A 17,074-nucleotide genomic window follows, 5' to 3' on the forward strand; every position below is an offset into this window, starting at 1 on the left:
CAAGGAGGGGAACATCACAACACTGGGGCCTGTTGGTGGGTGAGGGGCTAGGGGAGAGATAGTATTAGGAGAAATACCTAATGTAGATGACGGGTTGATGGGTGCAGAAAACCACCATGGCACATAACAAACCCACATGTTCTGCACATGTATCCCAGAACTTAAAGTATTAAAAAAAAAAAAAAAAGTAAAGGTGAAGGGAATTATACATCATCCATCATCTCTCAATGGGAAGTATAACAAAGAACTTAATGACCATTAAGTCTCCTACATCTAGTGTAATCAGAGATCTCTACATTCGTGCAAGCTGCCAACTTATTCTGAATTCCTCAAACTCATTGACATATTTAAATGACACTTATTTGCAGAACTGATAGTTTTCAAAGTGCTTGCATGTATTTTATTGTATGTAACTCTCATAGAATGTTTGATTTAGGCAGGCAGATACTAATATCCCCCACCCTAAAGAAGTTGCTGAGGCCCAGTGACACTGGTCATTTGTCCAAGAAAAAAACTCTAGAACTCAAGATCTTTTGCTTCTAGTGCAGTGCTTTCTCCATGATGTCATGCTGTTTTCACTTTAGTACATAAATCCTTTTAATTAAATAAGCCCTTTTTTTCTGAGAAATATACTAGAACCAAAAGTTCTGTGGTTGGAAGGAATGAAAATGAATGAATGAACTTAAAATTTCACCTCTGTTCAATGTCATTATTATTCAGTTGATTAAAATTTTATTTATGGACACAAAAATGACAGTCCACTCTTAATGAGAAAATCTTTACAGAACCCTAAGTATGTTAATACACACACATACACAAACATATATATTTTCCACACATACAATTGTTATTATATGCACAAAAAGATCATCTGGGGGTTATATTACTGTTAAGTGTTATATCTTAAAGATTCTGGGCTGGGCGTGGTGACTCATGCCTATAATCCTAGCACTTTGGGAGGCTGAGGTAGGTGGATTGTTTGAGGTGAGGAGTTCAACACCAGCCTCACCAACATGGTGAAACCCCATCTCACAAAAATTAGCCAGGCGGTAATGATCGTGCCTGTAATCCCAGCTACGCGGGAGGCTGAGGCAGGAGAATAGCTTGAGCCCAGGAGCCGGAGGTTGCAGTGAGCCAAGATCATGCCACTGCACTCCAGCCTGGGTGACAGAGTGAGACCCTGTCTCAAACACATTCTGTATTGTTTGAATTTGAGTATATGTTATTGTTGAAATAATAATAAAAATGATTTAAAAACTCTTCAGTCCTTTCAGAAATACATGATAATGATCAGACTTGAAGCATTGTCATGACTTTTATAGTTCTGAGTAGAGTATAAGTACCATTGTCCTTTGGTAATGCAGGAGACTCGTTCCAAGACCCCCAGGGATACCCACACCCACACATACTCAAGTCCTGCAGTCCACCATTTGGAACTCACAGATATAAAAAGTAGGTCCTCTGCATAAGTGGGTTTCACATCCCATGAATACTGTATTGTTGATGTGCGTTTGATTGAAAAACTCCACATATAAGTGAACCTGTGCAGATCAAAACTGTGTTGTTTAAGGGTCAACTGTATAAACAAATGAACAAACAGAACTTCAGATAGTGTCACAGTAAGGACAGAAACTCTACATTTGATTTGTTCCTCAAAGAGAAGCTATTGTGAAACTATGTTTTCAGTAATCAGCATTGAGAAATTTATCATTTATTTATTGTTTCAAGGCAGCAATATTTGTAATAGTGAGAAACTTAAAACAACTTTCTAGCCAGTAGGCAATATATCACTATTATCCCATGATTTATAAGACCAATTAGATCTATATTAACCATCACAGATAAATCTTTAAAACATGCTAAATGAATAAAGAAAGTGCAAAAAGTATAAAACAGAATACTATAACAAATACATTTTTACATAATCTGAAACTAAAATACATATTATAATAAGGCATACATGTAAGTATTAAAAGTAAAGTAGAAAAACATTCACAAAAATGATAAATATCAACTTCAGGATAATGTTAAGGAGATTAAGAGATAGGGAAAGCATAGAATATAAAGCTTTATTTTATTTCATTAAAAAAAAGTTCAAGATCTCAAACAAGTACAGCAAGATGTTAACATCTATTATCTCCATGGTGGATATAGAACTATCTTTTACTTTATGTTTGAAATGTTTCATAGTTTTAATGTTTAAATTTTTAAAAAGTTGATCCTGCCAAGTTGTCTTCCATGAATAGACATTTTTAAACATGGGAGAAGACAGAATACGCAGCACCCATGTGTCCTTGAAAAAGCAACTATCTCACGATGAAAACAAGACAATTAAAAACTCAATCAGAACAAAAACCGCAGAAATAGAAAAGCCATGGAAAAGATATGATGGGAAGCACTGAATCCATTTAAATATAGAACTAAGGCTAAACATAGAGCTAGACTAACTTTTGGTAAACAGAAAGCAAATATTATATGCCCTGAAAAAGCAAAAATACAAACAACATAAAATTCAGAACTGAAGAAAGAGATGACAGACGTATGAATAGCACTCAACTTCATCTTTCACAATAGGGATTTCATATCTAATATCTAAATGTTAAACAAGCAGTTTTTTAAAATACTCCGATTTCCTACTGTTTTTAAAAAACTATTTTCTTAATTTTAGTGAAATCTTACAGAACCTAAGAGTTCTGTGGCAAAGAAACCTTTATCTAGAGTTCAGCATTTACCTAGAGTTTAAGATATTTTTCCCTTGTTATTAAATTTAAAAAAATCATAATTTAAATTTTTAGTTTTTAAAATAGCATAATCCTATAATTATGAAACTATTTCTGTCTACATGTAAGCATTAATAAGATGATGTTCACCAAATGTTAACATAGGTTATTACTGGTTGGTAGAGAAATTTATTTTTAAATAAAACAATAGGCCAGGCGTGGTGGCTCACGCCTGTAATCCCAGCACTTTGGAAGGCCGAGGCAGGCGGATCACTTAAGGTCAGGAGTTCAAGACCAGTCTGGCCAACATGGTGAAACTCCATCTCTACTAAAAAATATAAAAATTAGCCGGGTGTGGTAGTGCATGCCTGCAATCCTAGCTTACTAGGGAGGTTGAGGCAGGAGAATTGCTTGAACCCGGGGAGCGGAGGTTGCAGTGAGCCAAGATCGTATCACTACACTCCAGCCTGGGTGACAGAGTGAGACACTGTCTCAAAAAATAATAATAAAATAAAATAATAAATAAATACATAAATACAAAATATCCTTTGAGTTAAACATAAAAGACTTCCAGATTTGAAATGCAAATCAAAACCACAATGAGATACCATCTCACACCAGTTAGAATGGCAATCATTAAAAAGTCGGGAAACAACAGGTGCTGGAGAGGATGTGGAGAAATAGGAACACTTTTACACTGTTGGTGGGATTGTAAACTAGTTCAACCATTATGGAAAACAGTATGGCGATTCCTCAAGGATCTAGAACTAGAAGTACCATATGACCCAGCCATCCCATTACTGGATATATACCCAAAGGATTATAAATCATGCTGCTACAAAGATACATGCACACGTAAGTTTACTGCGGCACTATTCACAATAGCAAAGACTTGGAATCAACCCAAATGTCCATCAGTGACAGACTGGATTAAGAAAATGTGGCACTTATACACCATGGAATACTATGCAGCCATAAAAAAGGATGAGTTTGTGTCCTTTGTAGGGACATGGATGCAGCTGGAAACCATCATTCTGAGCAAACTATCACAAGAACAGAAAACCAAACACTGCATGTTCTCACTCATAGGTGGGAACTGAACAATGAGATCACTTGGACTCGGGAAGGGGAACATCACACACCGGGGCCTATTATGGGAAGGGGGGAGGGGGGAGGGATTGCATTGGGAGTTACACCTGATGTAAATGACGAGTTGATGGGTGCTGACGAGTTGATGGGTGCAGCACACCAACATGGCACAAGTATACATATGTAACAAACCTGCATGTTATGCACATGTACCCTAGAACTTAAAGTATAATTAAAAAAAAAAAAAAAAAAAAAAAAAAAAAAAGACTTCCAGAAACTTACTTGTTTGGAACTCAGAAGAGAGAGACAATTCTTTCCAAAACAAGAAGTAACAGTTTCTCGCAGATCTCAAAAGGCCAATAAACAGTCAAGAAAAAAGTGAACCAACTTGAATGAATATACACATGCACACATAAAAATATCACTTATAAGGAAAGCATTCCAGATTGACATTAAGTTACTTAAAAACTCTAAATCAAGGTTGCCTCGCTAGGTCCTAAACTAGTCACAGGAGGATCTGGGGAACTGGCAAAGCTATGAGGTTGAACCAGTGTGAAAAATGCTTTTCAGTATGTGTTCATTTTGAGACTAGAATAAAGACCAAAGAGCAAAAGGCTAAGGTCTGAACAAGAATGCCATTTGCAGGACAGGTGCTCCAGTTGGGAGCATCCTAGATCCAGCCGGGAGCAGGGTTACCCAAATGTCAGTATTTGAAACGTCAATGGCCAGGACTGAGAACTAGTCATTGTGGGGAGTTACCAAAGACAAACTGGAAAGAAGGGCAGAAGACCAAAAATAGTGACAACAGCTGCCATTTGTCAAGTGCTACCCAGGCTGGACCTTTTTCATACAATATCTCACTCACAACCCATAGTCTACTTGCAAACAGGATGTAATATGTTTTTCAGGTGACAACACACTCAGAAGGTTTACATGGCATGCCCAAAGCCACAATGCTGGGAAGTAACAAAACCAAAATTCAAGTCCAGCTCCTTCTCACCACAAAGTCTATGCTCTTTGCAGCATGCCAAGCTATAAAATCCAAAGGAGTAAACAGAAATATATGAGAATAGTAAAGTCAGGGGCCAGGAGACTCAAGAGATGTGAGCCAAGGTGTGAGGTCAGTCATCTCTACCTGCTGTGGACTTCTACCAACAGAGGCTCTCTCCTGATGTGTCCCTTTCGTGTGCTATCTGGTGAGTGCTGCAAGGTGGCAGCTTCTTCACAGAGTCAGGGGGCAGATAAAATAAAATTAAAATGAACATAATAACTGTTTTAAGGGTGGTCAGGTCAGCTTTGCCAAGCGTCGTGTTTGATGTAAGCAGCAGAGGGAAATGGAAGAGAGAGGGTGACAGAGTCAATGACTGAGTAATCACACATTAGCCAGGCTCTGTCTGGATGCTCATGAGAGCCTCTTTCCTAAGAGGAGGATCACTCAGAAAGACATGATGAGAACCCAGGGATCCAGCACCCACCACCGAGCAGGCAAACAGAGAGAGAAATGCATTTCAAGAAGGATGTCATCAGTGGTGTCAAGTGTGAAAGAAAGAATAAGCTAGAGGAAGACTGAGATAAGGCCTGGATTTGGTCTTGAGGAGGACACAGTTGGCTTTTGAGAGGGCAGATCTGGGGCCTTAGGGGAGTGTGAATCAAATGACAGTGGCCTGAGGCAAGCGTGGAAAGTGCTGAAATAGAAGCAGCATGCAGTTTGACTTTGTCAAGAAGCATGGTGGCCAGAAGTAGACGGTCAGCAAGTCAGAGACATGTGGTCCGTTTAGAGAAATTGCAAGGGGAGTCATAGGTTAGGCAGGAAGCGCTAGTCACAGGTTAGAGAGGGGTGATTCTAGGATGCAAGAGGGAGAAGTTGATTTGTGGAGTAAGGACCCAGATGGGTGAAGAGGGGACAGGATTCTGCCCATTGACAGAATCTTTTCTTAAAAGGGAAAGAGGAGAAAAGGAAGACTGATGATAATACAGACATTAGCAGGGAGTGTTAGGCATTTCTTCTTGGTGGTTTGCGGATTTAGTTTTTTACTATTCCACATAACATGAAGGATAGACTTACTTCAGCAAGAAAAAGCATGCAATAGCAGGTACAAGTTCAAGTTCCTAGATTTGCCTCTCACTAACTCTGTGACCTGGGACAAAATTTCTGAGCTTCACTTTGCTTGCCTTCAAATCAGGATGATTATACCTGTCCTGCCTCCAAGGGTGTGCTGGAATCCGCCCACACCAGCTCCCCTGAGCCGGTTGTTAAATATCTAGAAATTCAGAGTTGTTAAATCATTGGTGGTATGAAACTGGTACAAACCAGGGATTCTTTCTCCCTTTTGAGTGCTTACCACATCACTGCCTGCTTCTCTTACAAGGTACTGTCAGGCTGAAATGAGACGCTGGTTGTGAAAACGCTTTGCACAAGCCCTGGATAAAGGTAAGGGATTTTTATTATTAATATGAACAAGTGTGACGGCATGGTTTCTTATGTATTAACTTGAGTTTTATTTTCTATTCCCCACTGCCCACCTTTCCCAACAGGTAACTTTAGTATTTCCTGTCTCAGCAGTTTTTGCAGGGCAGAAGGCCGAGTTACTTGAAGGTGATGGTTCCTCTAGTCTTATTGAAGGACTCTACTCACCACAGAGATCGTGTTAAGAGCAGGAGGGAAAATGGGATTATCAAAAAGGCTTCAAGAAGACATTCAGAGGAAGAGATTCCCTCTAGATCTGGAAGGGGAGGGATTTGTGAGTTCTACAAGAAGGAAAATGGGTCCATGTCTGGCTCCCAACAAGCCTCTGGAAGGGACATTTCTTAGGAAATGGCTGCAGAGTGGATTCGCAAAACCCATCGAGGGGTTTCTTAGACTCAATACATATTCAGATGTACAAGACTACAGTCAACCACACCTGGTATCAGGATATAAACCAGGATATTCTATTTACTAGCAGTGAAGCATCAGCGCTTGTTTTCCTCGGAAGTAATCTATGCAGCAATCCATACAGTAGGAGATGACCTCTTTGGCTTCCCAGGGTTCTAGTACAAGAAAATGAGACCACATCAAGCACATGTAGAATCCTCCCTAGCCCCGGAGCCTCATGCCCCACAGGAGCCAATATGTCTTTGAACAACTCCACAATAGCTCTTAGCATCACCTCAAGGGACATACCCTGTATCAAGAGTCACTGTTCTCAGGCAAGCCTAAAGCTATGGCTTCCTCTCAGGCATTTAGTTCTCCCAGTCCAGGTGCAATTTTCCAGTAAGGAGTCATTTTTGACATCACTATACCTAATAACACAGTTGACATACTACCTTTGTCGGGTTTCTGGGGGAAACAGAGAAAGAAGTTAATTGAAGGTAAAATTCTCACGTAGAAGGGGAAAGGGTTATGTGACAGCCTTTACCCCCCGTGGACTCAGGAGCCGGGACTGCCTACTCTCAACCCCCCCCACATGGGGACTCCCAGCCTCACTGAAGGTGTCCACACCCCACACATGGCCTAGAAGTAGAGTCCTTGAACACAAAGCATAAAGGACATCATGCTGGTGATGAAACAGAATTTCTTGTCTTCCAGGCCCTCACTATTTCACCAACTGCTAAATCAACCCCCACAAAAATCACAGTGAAAAAACCCCCTTGGCCAGGCATGGTGGCTCATGCCTGTAATCCCAGCACTTTGGGAGGCTGAGGCAGGAGAATTGCTTGAATCCAGGAGGCAGAGGTTGCAGTGAGCTGAGATCACGCCACTGCACTCCAGCCTGGGCAACAGAGCGAGACTCTGTCTCAAAAAAAAAAGAAAAGAAAAGAGAAAAGAAAAGAGCCCCCTTAAGCTCTATATATTCCTCAGGTTCCAACTGCAGCACTGCAGCAAAGAACTTCTTCATACCACTTGAGAGTGAACCAGTTAACATTTGTAGAGCAGGCGAAGATGACAGATATATTAATAACAGTGCCAGGCACACACCAAGGGCTGCTTGGTCTCTGGGCACTTAGCAGACACAAATCATTCCACCACTGTTTGTGAAGTATTATGGGTCCATTCCCAGTGCAAACAACCTCTGGAGAAGGGAATTCCAATCCCAAACTATCCTGTCATTTGAAACTTTTATTTTCAAGACATGACATTATGTTAAATTGTCCTTTTAAAAAGAGTAATGAGATTCCCATAATTGGAAATAATTGAACTCAAGAACCACTTTTAATACATATTATGGAAAGGATTTTTTCTTTCTAGAAACATTCAACAAATGTTGACGTTGTAGAAGTAACACATTAGTACAGATTCATTATGAAGAACAATTCGAACAATACACTTAAAGTAAAGGTCTTCCTGACGCCCTTCTCATCCAGCCTCCCTCATTGGAGGTGGTGAGGGTGTTGATTTGTGGTGCTTCTTTCCTGCCCTCTTGCTCTACATTTACAGTTAATGTATTTCCTTTGGCTTTCAGTAAAATCATCATAGTGTAGATTCTATATTTCCTTGGAAATCATTAGATACATAGAGAGTCTTTCAGAAAGCTTAACACCAGGAAATGTTAATCATTTCAAAATTAGCTACCCACAGGTTAGAGGAACGAAGACATTGTCACTTTTCCCTTAAGTCACAGGATATGTCTACAGTATCTGAAACGAACTTGATCCAGACCCAGTAGCTTCACTCTACAAACATCTTGGAATCCCTGAGCAATTTCAGCAACCCAGGTATCCCCCTGTGACTAATCTAAAGAGAGCTGGCATTTCAAAGTGGTGCAGTTCAAGCTCCAGAATATACAGAGTAAGACATTCAGCTAAGTGGGCGCTGTAGGCCCGGCTGCATGGCACCACCCTCTCTATCCCGAGGTTTCCATTACCCGCAGGCTTTGATCTGGTAAACAAATCTGCCTCCAATCATGTGGCAAAGGTTGCCGTTCTCTCTTCTCCTCCCTGCGCTAGGGAAAACTGAACAATTAACACATAGAAAGTGTTCTGTCAGTTCATTATTTTGTACCTGATTTGGAAAGACTGAAAAACGGCCTTTTCAAGCAGTATCTTTTGCCAATTTCCTCTCTTCCCTTCCCCCAGAACCTAAACCCTGGGATTCTCCCTAGGGATTTTATAGAAACCAGCCCATCTGGAATATTCTGCTGACAGAAAGTCAGTCATTGATGCCAGCCGGAGAAAACACAATTTCTGCCACCTCTGTAATTCCAGCAAAGCCTTGCCTTCCCTGCAGTGTTCACCACAGCCAGGCCTTGCCTCACTTGGCTTTGTAGCCCCAGCACCTAACAAAGTATCCGGAACACAGTGCCCAATACATGCTTGTCAAATTGAATTAATTGTATTAAAGTCAGTTGATCTGTCTTAATCTCATTTAAAGATGGGAATTGCCACACATCCCACCAAGGGGGTGGGGAAGGTGCAAGGATAAATGAGCGTTTTCTCTTGGACCAGAAGTGGGCAATGTGGGAGACAGCCCTGCCAGAGACATTTAAAACTGGCCCAGTGGCCAGGCGCCGGGGCTCACGCCTGTAATCCCAGCACTTTGAGAGGCCGAGGTGGGAGGATTGCCTGAGGCCAGGAGTTCCAGAACAGCAGGTGCAACACAGGGAGACCCCTGTCTCTACAAACATGTTTTAAAACATTATCTAGGTATGCTGGCACACGCCTGTGGTCCCGGCCACTCGGGAGGGTGAGGTGGGAGGACTGCGTGAGCCCAGGGCAGGGGTCGAGGCTGCCTAACAAACAGAGCGAGATCCTGTCTAAAAAAGAAAATAAAGAAAGAAAGAAAAAGAAAATGGGAATAATTACATCTACTTCACAGTGTGATTATAAAGATGGAATTTGATCTTTCTCAAAAACAAAAAACAAAAAAACAAAGAAAAAATCATATGGGTTCCTATGCCCTAAAGAATAAAGTGAAATTTCTTTTTTTTTTTTTTTGGTGGGGGGAGACAGAGCCTCGCTCTGTCGCCCAGGCTGGAGTGCAGTGGTGCGACCTCGGCTCACTGCAAGCTCCGCCTCCTGGGTTCATGCCATTCTCCCGCCTCAGCCTCCCGAGTAGCTGGGACTACAGGTGACTGCCACCACGCCCGGCTAGTCTTTTTTTTTTGTATTTTTAGTAGAGACGGGGTTTCACCGTGGTCTCGATCTCCTGACCTCATGATCCGCCCGCCTTGGCCTCCCAAAGTGCTGGGATGACAGGCGTGAGCCCCCGTGCCCGGCCTATAAAGTGAAATTTCTTGCAGTTAAGTGTCAGAGAGGCTTTGGAGCTTATTACATGGGTGCTGTTGAGTGTATTATTTCATCTGAGTTTCAGTTTCTTCATTTGTAAAATTAGGAAAATAATATCTACTTTGGAGGGTTGTGGTGAATACAAAATGAAAAGACATGTAAAGTTCTCAGCATAAGCATTGTATGTAATAAGTATTCCATAAATGCTAGCTATTAGTGTTATGAACATAGTCTGTACATTGCAGGCACATGACTAAAACTAAATAACTGGTGAGTGAATAAATGAATGAATGAACATAGCTGTGTCAGTTGGGAGTGTATGTGGCTACGTGTAATAGAAACCCTACTGCGGTGAGCAAACCAAAAGCTGGTTTTGTTTGTCATGTAATAAGAAGTCCAGGTTTGGGCAGCCCAGGGCTGGCACACTACTCAAGGAAGTCATCGGGGACCCAAGCTCCTTCTTACATGCGGTCCTCATCCTCAGATCTATAAGATGTTCTGCTTCCTGTGCTCCATTTAGGAGCTTCGATTGCCTCATCTGTAAAACGGGAATAGGCTGAATCCCTTTTCGGTGAACCATTCTATGATTCTCCAATAAACTCACTACCAAATAAGCACTGCTCATTTGGGATCATGCCTTTTGGAGATAGCTTATTTGATATCCCATAAATAAGCCACCTAGGCCTCAATCCCACTCACGCCCGTCATTCAAAAACATTGTAAGAACATTTGGCAACATGAAGAAATACTTAAAAAAATACTAAGTGAAAAAAGGCAGACTATCACATTTGATCTAGGTACTGACATGGAAAGTTCTAAGACATATTAAGTGAATAAAAGGAAGTCACAGACAACACTTGCAGGTGATTTCACTTTGGAAAAAAACAAAATGATAACAAAACTAAAACTGATTTGGATGAGGTAATGAAGACTCACTTTTAGCTCTATAGACTTCTATTGTTTTGAATTTTTACAGGACATATATATTCATACATTGCTTATCTAATAAAATCAATCTAAATATTATAACTATGTAATAATGTAATTATATAAAACCATGCGCAGCATAAATCTTGGGGAAGATTATAGGACAATGAAACTGTGTGTGTCAGGCTGGTGAAATTATAGAAAAATTCCTTATTTGTGCTATTGTTATATTATGTGTGTAAGAAATATAATTCCCCCCCCACAAGATGTTCACATGAGGCACAGGTGGATTTCTGAAACAATCTGAGTGGGACAATTTTTAAAAGGTAACCATGGGTTTTGCTGATTGAGAGATCAGACCAGTAGAGGTTCAGTTAGGACCAAAGTTTGGCGGAGATTATCTGGGATGCTTGAAACCAGATTATTTCAGCTAAGCTTGGTGGAAAGGGCTGTCTCTCCAGTTTCATGTTTTTCTTTCACCTCCAGCACTGACGGCCAAAATCATGGGGCAAGAACCAGAATGCTCAGTTTTTCCTCTCTCTCTGCGATCCCGTCCACATGGCTCCACAGGGTATTCTATGCTCAAATCGCATCACTAAGCTGGTCATTACTGACAGGCAAGGAGCTGGCTCAAGTAAGACAGGGCCTGCTGGGCCTGCTGGGCCAGCTACTTAGCACTGCCCTGCAGCTCTGCTTTATGATTTCCAATTAGGAGGACATTATCTGGATCATCAACCATGACTCCTATATAAACCCAGTCACTCAAAGCAGCTCAAAGTAATTATTTTGGGAAGACTCCAAGTTGGTTGTAGAAATGTTGGTCAGGAGTTCCCTGTTGCAACATTTGTAACTAGCTACCATTTATTGGCTCATTAGGGACCAAGGACTAAGTAGTCTACTTTATATGTTCAATCCCAGGTCATCCTTTACAGACGATGGTAGATATCACATACACGAATACTTCCCACTTCACCAAAGGTCTGAATGACTGACTTGCTTAAGACCACATAGCCCATCAAGCGAGAGAGCTGGCATTCAAACCCAGGTGTCACTCCAAAATCCATGATTTTAACCTGTGTTCAACATTTTTCACATGCATTTGCACTTACGGAGAGTTTTGGTCCTTTGGAACAAAATAATCATGCAAATTGAGAAGTATGTCACTGGCGTTGTGGGGAAAAAAAACAAAAGTTCTCTGACCATGCTCAAAGTTGCAAACAGATTCCATGGAAAAGCAGCCAGGTTTAATCCTACCCAAGGGCACACAATATGGCCTTTGGGTAGTTGGGTATGTTTTTCCCCCAAGTAATATATCACCTGAGCCACAGTAGCCTGTAATGAATGTCTGATATATTACCACGGGGAAGTGTTCTGATGATTTACTGGGGTACACATCATTGGCATTATGAGGCTGCATTAATCAAAGCTATGGGATTGGCTTCTGAAAACCATTAGGTAAATCTGAAGCTCTACTAATATATTCACCTTGGACCACAGTCCGGAAGGAATGGAAAGATTTCATTGCCTTTGCCTTAAAGCTGCCTTTCCATTAGTAAAACTAATGTATGTGTGTGTGTATGTCTGTGTCTGTACAACACAAGTTACTTGAAATTTTTAAAGTGTGTGTTATAGAACTTTTTTGTTAAAAAGGTCTCTTAATCAAGTGTCTCTCTGAAGGAAGAAAGGCCCTAGTTTTACGCTCCAAGGAGGAAAGCTGTCCTGGCTTTCTAGTTCAGTTGCCAATCATAAGAACCAATGTATAAAATCAGAAGTCATTCACTTTTCAAGAATAGCTTGAAATCACTTGTTGGAGAGAGAGTTGATGAGCACAAAGTTGCTGAAAACAAATTCTGATAGAGGAAGCTGTAAAATGGGAATCCACAGATAACCAGATAAAGAAACAGGATCTTGAACTAGGTGCTCTGCTTCTTTAGGAGTTATGTCTCCTTATTGCCTGCTCCCTCCTTAAAAGGAAAAAAATAGTCTGCTTACTCTTTTTTGTTTTTTGAGACAGGGTCTTGCTGTGTCACCCAAGCTAGAGTGCAGTGGTTCGACCATAGCTCACAGCAGCCTCTGCCTCCTGGGCTCATGTAATTCTCCCACCTCAGCCTCCTAAGTAGCTGGGACTATAGGCATGCACCTCCATGCCCAGCTAATTTTACTTTTATTTTGTAGATGCAGGATCTCACTATGTTGCCCAGGCTGTTCTCAAACTCCTGGCCTCAAGTGATCCTCCTACCTCAGCCTCCCAAAGTACTGGAATTACAGGTATTAGCCACCACTCCTGGCCTTGTTTACTCTTTTTTGAACGGAAGGAAGCCTGGCAGAGTTGTCGGTGCTAACAAGAAGGAGAAGAGCCTCCAGTATAAAGAGCAAATGCTGGTGCTCATTTCTGCATTTGATTTTTTCAGATGTACTAATCAGCCCTGGTACAACGCAAGCGCTATATTTGAACGTTCCCTCCAAAACTCACGTTGAAAATCAATTCTCAAACGTGACAGTATTGAGATCTGGGTGCTCAAGAGGTGATTGGATTAATCCATTTATAGATTAATGGGTTATTTTAGGAGGGGAACTGGTGGCTTTATAAGCAGAGGAAGAGAAACCTGAGCTAGCATTTTCGCACACTCAGTCCCCTGGCAGTGTGACACCGTGTGCCACCTTGGGCCTCTATGGAGAGTCCCCACCAACCAGAAGGCTCTCACCAGATGTGTCCCCTCTATTTTGGATTTTCCAACCTCCAGAACTGTAGAAATTCTGTTTCTCTTTTTGAGATGGGGTTTTGCTCTTGTTGCCCAGGCTGGAGTGCAATGACACCATCTCGGCTCAATGCAACCTCTGCCTCCCGGGTTTAAGTGATTCTCCTGCCTCAGCCTCCCGAGTAGCTGGGATTACAGGCATGAGCCACCATGCCTGGCTAATTTTGTATTTTTAGTAGAGATGGGGTTTCATCATGTTGGTCAGGCTGGTTTCGAACTCCTGACCTCAGGTGATCCACCCACCTCGGCCTCACAAAGTGCTGGGATTACAGGCGTGAGCCACAGTGCCCGGCCTCTGTTTCTTATAAATTATCCAGTTTCGTGTATTCTCTTACAAGCAACAGAAAACAGAATAAGACAGTAAGAATGTTTACATTTGTTTTTAATCTCAAGTATGCCTTTACCAGTAAACATTTATCAACCAAAATTAAAGGGCTATTCCCTGAAGTCCAGTTACCACTTCCGGATTTGCTCAGAGAAGCTAGGCTTTTCCCTGGGCTTGAGAAGACATATGACCTCCAAGGCTCGAAAGGGCCTGTATTTCCTGACCTCATTCATCCTGCAGCACGCGTGTATATGCCTAAGCAAGCCTCACTCCCTATGTCCTGAGAAGCTGGCAGTGTGATTAGTCCGGGTGACCAAATGGGAGAAGTTGTTGATGACAGGGAGAAACAGAGAGACAACAGGCAATATTCTTTTCAGGGAAATACTTTTGATAATGAAGGGAAAAGAAAGAAAAGAAATCAAAGGATTGTAGACTTGAACATCATTTAAAACCTAATAGACAGTGGGTCCTTGCTCTCATGAAGCTGAGTAGATGAGCAGGCATTAATTAAATAAAGACACGAATAAAAATGTGAATTATCAGACACCCTGCAGCGTTTGTGCTAATCACCATTTCCTTAAGGGGACTCCCTAAACTGCAGAGAAATGATGCTTTTCAAGAGCTTCGCAGAGGTTGGTTAGTCTCCTTCTCCCTCCTGCATGAACAACTTTATCTTTACTTACGATTTATTTTACTAGTTTACATTCCTCAAGAACAGATGGTCCACCTGACCTGAGATAGCTCCACTCGCCAGCAGAGTGTCGCTGTTCTGAGCTGATTACCTTGTCATGTTCTAAGGAAAACCACTTCAGAAACAGGTTACTAACGGGATGTTTTAGAACTTAACACATCATTAAAAAAACAAAACAAAACAAAAAAAAACTACAAGTGATCTCATAAAGTGCTGGGAAATGTTTGAAATGAGACTTTATTAAAGTAGCAGTATGCCTGCCATCAAGAGCTCTACATACGTGTCTTCTACTGCATAAAAATAGTAATATTAATTTGTACTTCTAGATTCCTACCCTCTGGTAGGATGATTGCTAAGAAACATAACTCCATCCTGGGCAAAGCAACATTTAACATATAGTCTGTGAATCTTAAATAGGCTGCATTATTTCCCTTCACTTTTGTGTGTGCTACATTCTCTAATTACATTCTCAGCGGCTCCAGAAATCATTTATTTGATCATTTATTTCCCCCAATTCACTTCAGGAGCAGCAAACAGGTATGCCAGGTGTGGGAAGAGAGACGTCCAATGTCTTTTACAAAATAATTTCTCAAATCTCCCTGGTACATTGATTGAGCAGAACTGACTCAAGGACAGCTACAATCAGAAAACAACTTTATTCCTGTCCAACCCACTGCCCATCCAAGCCCACTGTCTGAGGCTAATTGTTCCTTGACCCCTGGATGAAATCTAAAGCCGATAGCTTATCCACTCCTCTTAGGTAGTAAGTAATATCATAATGGCATTACTAATTATTCAATTCATTCTTAGATGATAGGCAAAATCATAAGCACTGTAGGAAGACCTCACAGGAATCCACTTATTCCTAGTTAACAAAAAGTCCTTTGATCACTTACAATCACACAAAAAACAAATCACAAAAACGGAAATGTCCACTTTTACCTAATAGTGAGAATCTGAGCTGCATTTAAGAGAACTTTCTCCTCGCCTAGAGATCAGGGCTCTGCAGCAGGAAGACCTGCAGTGGAGAAAATCCTTCTCCATTTCTCTGTCTTCTTCTCCTGCTTCTGCTCTCCCCAACTCACTAGTCTGGCTCTGGCTCCCAAAAGGTTGTAAGGTAAGAGAAGTGAAAGAAAAAGGCCATGGAAGATCTTCCTTGACTATCACCGGTTTCACCCGGGGTTGATTTCCTCTGGCTGGATAGGTGCTTTAAGCTGCTCCTCCCTAAACTAGGTGACTGGTTAAAGGTGACCACTTTTCATAGGGTGCATCTTTGGGTTCTTCAGAGATCGTGGTAGGAACATCAGACTATAATTCTCTTTTATTTTTCCGATAAAGGTCTTTTATTGCATCATTAATACATCACGAATAGCTTTTAGGAATTATCTGGCATCTAGTTTCTGTTGGTAGACAACTCTTGGGTCTTACTCGTCAGCCGGCTGAACTGTTTGTTTTCAGAAATATAGATACAATCCAAAAATATTCTGAAATTCTTGTTTTTAACTGTTGTGGCTTGCCAAATAAAAGCAGCTGAATGTGAAACAAGCTCAATGTTATTTCCTTCAAGGATTAACTTACCTTTCTGGTCATGAGATATTGAACAAGCAACACCTGGCCTCATCCAAACCCATTGGATGTATTTTTCACCCAATAAATTTCAGATGTCAATAAGAGACCCATTCTTCTGATAACAACTTTGTTGGGGAATTGAGCATACACAGAGCTCGCCTTGTAACGGAAACCCAGTGTAACACCCTTGATCATGTTCTGTGCGTGACTACAAAGAGTGTGAATGACAGCCAGTTCCTATTTTCCTACCATTTGTCAACCGAGCCTCTTCTTTTTCTTTCCAAGAAGACTGAGTTCTACACTTAGATTGTGATTGAAGTCCCTCTGCAGGGTTCCTCTGGAGGTCTTCACAATAACTGTTCATCCCTTTCAGAGTGATGTCAACATTCATTACTGAGAATGGCCTTCATTCTTGCTATAGACGTGGCCAAAAAAAAAAAAAAAAATCATACCATGATTCTCTTAACATGAGTAATGCATTTCCCTCTGGCTGTTTTATTTCTTCCTTCAGCCCCAGGGAATTTAATGGTCCAATCCCTGGTTGGGTTCACATCACCCCTCTAGGCAGTCCTCTTGGGCTGATTTTATTTATTTATTTACACCAGATCTTGATCTGTTGCCCAAGCTGGAGGGCAGTGGCGTGATCACAGCTTACTGCAGCCTCAACCTCCCAGGCTCAGGTGATCCACCTGCCTCAGCATCCATGGTAGCGGGGACCACAGGCACACACTGCCAAACCCAGTTAATTTTTAAATCATTTTGTAGAGATGGAGTGAGGGTGGGGGGAGGG

General features: G+C 41.4%; 1 pseudogene; it reads right to left on the reverse strand.

The window, feature by feature from the left end:
* Nucleotides 1-4,135: 4,135 nt before the first annotated feature.
* On the reverse strand, nt 4,136-16,724 carry LOC139364282 (large ribosomal subunit protein uL6-like; annotated as a pseudogene).
* Nucleotides 16,725-17,074: the final 350 nt, after the last annotated feature.

Source organism: Macaca nemestrina, chromosome 7 (assembly GCF_043159975.1).
Source record: "Macaca nemestrina isolate mMacNem1 chromosome 7, mMacNem.hap1, whole genome shotgun sequence".
Classification (NCBI taxonomy): Eukaryota; Metazoa; Chordata; class Mammalia; order Primates; family Cercopithecidae; genus Macaca; species Macaca nemestrina.